This window comes from Mandrillus leucophaeus, unplaced genomic scaffold (genome assembly GCF_000951045.1).
Source record: "Mandrillus leucophaeus isolate KB7577 unplaced genomic scaffold, Mleu.le_1.0 Scaffold188, whole genome shotgun sequence".
In the NCBI taxonomy this organism is placed as follows: Eukaryota; Metazoa; Chordata; class Mammalia; order Primates; family Cercopithecidae; genus Mandrillus; species Mandrillus leucophaeus.
In genome coordinates this window covers 4562228-4567735 of record NW_012101898.1, presented here as the reverse complement: position 1 = coordinate 4567735, position 5508 = coordinate 4562228, and the positions used below count along the sequence as shown (strand labels likewise).

The window sequence follows — 5508 nt, the reverse complement described above, 5'->3', positions numbered from 1 at the left end:
TTAGTAATTTAATGGATTATAGCTCACCTTTGTGATACTCAACACACAACAATGAGCAGCATTAGAATGGAGGCAACTCCAAGGGTATGAAGGATGTTCCTGGGGTGAGGAAAGTTTTCTTAGATAATAGTAATAGTTACATCTAATAATAATCACTATTTCAATCGTGAAAACAGTGTTACAAATGGAAGACCATTGTGAATTTTTAATCTCTTTAGATGCAAGTATATATTTCCTTTAACTGTATAAGAGTTGAAATCTAGGAGTTTCAAATGCCTCTTCTGAACATACACAAGCTTTGATGAGTATCTATTAAAATCTACACTTCTGAGTACAGTAATAGTTCTTAAACGCACGAGTGTTTCTTTTGGTAGAAAAAAATATTTGGATCAGTTGGTAATTTGAGAACTTACAATTTTCTACACTTGAATATTTAATAATTTCCAAGTTTACTTCTAATTACCATGACGTAAATAACTGGCACTTTACACGAAATTATTCAAGGCCTTATTGCCACTGCTTAGAGTCAGTGATGATGATAAGAGCTCCTTATTGATGCAGGGTCCTGAGAGACAGCACCCGGATGGGCTTCCTATTCTCAGCTGGGACAGGTGGGTAAACCTTTGGAGGGTCAAATTCCTGGTCGTGGCTATTAGCGAAGAACATCTGGAGCCGGGAGGGCCAGTCGTCTCGCCGCCGCAGCAGCCTGTAGGTGCCCTTGTGCCCGCACATCATGTAGCAATTCCAGGGGTCTTCCTTAATGGCCCCCTGGGCAGCCTCAGGCCCCACCAAGAGGTCCACACACTCCACGCAAAAGCACCTGCAGCAGTTGCTGTTTCCACACTTGAGCAACTCGCGGCCCCCGCAGCAGATGGTGCAGAAGGACTGGTAGCCGTCGTCGTACTGGTATGCACACTCCAGAGAGCAGTTCTTGCAGTTTTGGTACGCTCCTCCAATGAAGAGGGGGTGTTCCAGGGTGACGCTGAGGCTCCCACAGGAGATGCAAATGTCCTCCATGTTCCAGCACTTCTGCCGCACCTCATACACCAGCCACTCTCTTGTGGGCTCATCGATAATCTCCTTGACCTTGGGCTTTTCCGTCGTGCTCTGCCGGGGCTTTTTGGCTGGTGGAGGTGGTGCATAGGCGGCTGCCTCAGATTCCACCCACATGTCCGTGTACACTTCTTTGTAGGGATTCTTCTCCTCTTCTGCTGGCTCCAGGCCCTCGGGGCCAGAGGGCTGGAAGTCTCCCAGGGCCCATTCAATCGTCTGCTTGCTCTGCACCTCCACGGCCTTGGCAGTGTCACTCTCGTTGCTGTCGTGGCAAACCGGGAAGAGCTTCCCGGCACGGCTGCTGGCCACCTGCAGGACCTCGTAGATGGCTTTGCGGTACATGGGTTCCTTGTTTCACGTGGCCTGGTGGAAAGCACTGCAAAACGAGCTCAGCGGTATCGGCTTCTCACCACACACCACTGAGAATTTGCCGTCGCCGAACCACATGACCCAGCGGGTGCCTTCGGCTGCTCGGCTCTGGCCCGTCATCCACCAAGACACAATGCGGCCTGGCCACCAGGAGAAGCCCCGCAGTTTCCCCTGCACCAGCTCCCCAATGCCAAAGCCCTGGCCGCCCTCGTACTCCGGCTCATGATCGCCTGCTTTGGTGGTGTTCTTGTCCCCAGCATTGACGCCCAAGGGCTCAGGCGTGGTAGCCACAGTGGGGGATGCGGGGTGAGTGTGCTGCTGCATAGCAGGAGGGCTGGCCTCCTCCACCTTCTGAGACTCCCCGGGCCCCTGGTTTTCTTCCACAGCATTCATTCCTGCAGTGACCTTGGCTTTCTTCTCAGCCCATGAGGCCAGGTGCAGCCCATCTGCAATCGCGCTCAGGTGTCAAGATCTGTATTATTTTATAGGCTACATTTAAATGTTCAATTTATTTGGACTTCGTTTTTTTCTATGGTGTGAAATAGATACAATTTCATCTACTTCGAATGATAAGTCTCTTTTGTTAGCAATATTTACTGAATAAGGTATCAGCTTTGAACTGAACTAACTTGTTTGATATATATTAACTTTATATATACTGAAGGACATACGCATTCTGTTACATATATTGAAGAAAGTTAATTTACGTATTAAACATATCTATGCTAGAAGAAAATAAATTAGAACATATAATTATGCTCATAGACAAACGATAATTCAAATATGAAACGAAACATTTTCTTGAATGAAAGGACTAAAATGTATTTCTCCTAGATCACCTCCAAAAAATTTCTATAGGTTTTAACCCCGGTAAGACGGAAATGAAGACAAGCTGATAAATTTGAAGTCAACAAGCACAGATTTTCAAATAATTATATAATTGTTGAATCATATAAAAGATATTTGTGAAAAAATAATCGATTTAGAATTATTTATTTCATATAAATAACATCAAAGCAGAAAGAAAGAGGGGGAAATATATGGATACAAAAAGAATGTAACTTTTATTAAGTTCCTTGTCTCCTTCAGTGGCCAGATACATTGAGAAAAACCAAGACACAATTTAGATACATGATATATCTATTTGTTTAAAATATTGTGTATTTGTATGTAATAAATAATAGGTGGATTATTCACTAAATAGTGTTTAAATGACAAGCTTTATGTCTTGAAATATATATTATAGTAATAGCTCAAAACCTCCAAAGGTCATTTTCAAGTGGATTAAAGATTTACAAGTGTAAATGAATTTTTTTAAAAAAATTAGGTTAAAATATTAAAAAAAAAAGTTAGTGATAATTTGTTTTGGGAGATTTGTGTAGACATGAAAGTCAGCAATATAGTTACATATCAATTAAAGTAGACCTATAAAATAAGACACAAGAAAAAATAATCGTTTACAGAATAAAACTAAGAATAATGTATGTTGCAGAAAAAATAATGAAAGTCCACAGAAATCTACAAATCAATCAGAGAGAGAGAGAGAAAGAATTCCATAAGAAACATTAGCAAAGGCTTTGATCAGGCAATTCACATACAAAAATGTAATGACTAATTAGAATAGAAAAGGATTTTCCACATTATTAATATTTATAGTAAAATAAGATGATAAAGTAATGTCCCTAACATAATATTTTATATATTAAAATTTGGAGATCCAGTTGCTATGAGGATGTTTGCAAATGAATATTAGCAGACACTGCAAAAATAGTGTCTTTTAACATAATTATACACAATAAATAAACCATAAAGAAAAATGAATAGAGGCCAGTATAACAGTATCTGCAGAATTAAAAATCACATAATTTTAACTCAGAAATTTGCTTTCAGAAATTTATCTCAGTTAAACATGTGTATATGCACATGAAAAGGTGCTCGTAATTGATGTATAAGTAAATGTGAAAGCCACCCATGTACCCATAAATCAGGAAATTGTAAATACACTGCTAATCTAATATTGTAGACTGTTCTGTCAGAATTTTATAATATACTGCCATTGATCTGGTGTGGCAGTTGTGAGAGGGTATGAAAGTAAGTTAAAAGAGTATGGTCCCATCTCAATAAAGGAATTACCATATTCGGTAAACCATGCTATATATTTTCAAAAGATATACAATAGATAGATTGACATGAACATCTGGAAGATCCCCAAACTAACAGCAGTTCCAACTAGAGCAAGCATGGGTGAAAGATTATGTACACTGCATCTAAATTCTTCTAGGTTTCTTTTTAAGTGTCATTAATTGATGTGTTATGTGACTAAAATATAATGATTATTTTATATATCAAATGAATAATGGATATTTTAGCAATAACTAGAATAGAAAATATTTATTAAGAAATTTCTATTTGTCAGACTCTTTTGTGCATACTTTAGAAGATTTACTTTATTTCGAAATGACCACATCAGATAGTCAGTATGATTGTCCTTATTGTACAGGTAAAGAAACAATGGCCGAGTGAAGCTAAGTATATTGCCCAAGGCTGAATTACTGATAAGTGACAAAACCTGAATTCCAAATAATGCACCCTATCCCCAGAATTCTGCTTTTAACCTGCAGGGTATTCCATATGACACATTACAATAATATTGTGATGTGGATACCCATCTTTTATCTTAACAAATTAAGAAACATTATAAGCAACAAATTATAGAGGAATGATGATTAGCTGACCATGGAGTGAGAGTAATCTTACAGGTGTGTTTACCTGACTGAGTTGATGAATACCATGACCGACTTCACTTGCAGATTGTATATAACATACAATTATTTGGTCAAATTGAGCAAACATTTTCACACATTATGAATTTCCAGTTTATAAAAGTAAACAATTTTATTTCTACTCTTCATGAAGTTGCTTTATAATAGACCTTCCATATGCCTATACCCTGCAATTAACAATCAATATTTAATAGTTTTAGATAACCATCTGTTATGGTGGAATGGTGTCCCCCAAAAGGATATGTTGAAATCCTAACCCCCAGTGCTCAGAATGTGATATTGTTTGGGAAAAGGGTCATAGCAGATATAGTTGGCTAAGTTGAGTGATATTACAGTGTGATGGATCCTTAATCCACAGGAAATTTGAACACACACACACACACAAAAGACAGCAGTATGTGACAACACACACACACAGGAGAAAGCCATGTGAAGACAGAATCAAATTTTGAAGTTATATTGCTCCAAACCAAGGAATGCCTAAAACTATCAGAACCTGAAAGATAGAAGGAAAGATCCTCCCCCAGAGGCTACAGAAGGAATAAGGTCTAGCCAACACCTTGATTTTGGACTTGTGGCTCCAGAACTCTGAGTGAATATATTTTTGTTTATTTTAGCCACCCAGTCTGTGGTATTTTGTTATGAAAGTCCTAGGAAACTAATTCAACATCAAAATAATTCATCACTGAACTAATCAGTACAATAATCATTTTAAAAAATTAAGTTTCTGGAATAATTTTGGAAAATGATACTTCTTGCCTGAATCAACAGATTGTAATTTGTTAAGGGAATTTTCTTAGTACGATGAAATCAACATAAACATCACAACCCTTAGCTCTTCACTGCAGATTAATCATAACAGACAGTTTATTGTCTGAAGTACAAACTACTTGCAAGTAAGTTCATGAAGACTTTTTACTAAGTGATAAAAGATGATATGCAATGCATTTCTTCCCATCAGGAAGAGGAATAGCTGTCCATAAACTAGCTGTCTATTTCCTTAGGGGATCAAGACAGATTTCTAGCATCCCTGTGAACCTGGAAGGACACCAGCAATTGGCATGGGACAGCAGAAAATGGGTGACCTATCGTCTCCTCTTCACAGTGCTAGGACTCATTGGGTTAGAGATTCTGTGTAACGAAAGAACATGAAGCAATTTGGTGTATATTTGGGCAACTACATTGCTGATAGCTATGAGAAAAAATATTATTTGACAAAAATATTATTTGACAAAATGTGATTAGAAGTATCAGAGATGTCAGCATCTTCTCCCTTGCATAATATAGCAGAGACATCAAGTAT

At 38.2% G+C, this 5508-nt stretch overlaps 1 pseudogene; it reads right to left on the bottom strand.

The window, feature by feature from the left end:
* Nucleotides 1–549: 549 nt before the first annotated feature.
* LOC105538259 lies at nt 550–1839 on the bottom strand (annotated as a pseudogene).
* Nucleotides 1840–5508: the final 3669 nt, after the last annotated feature.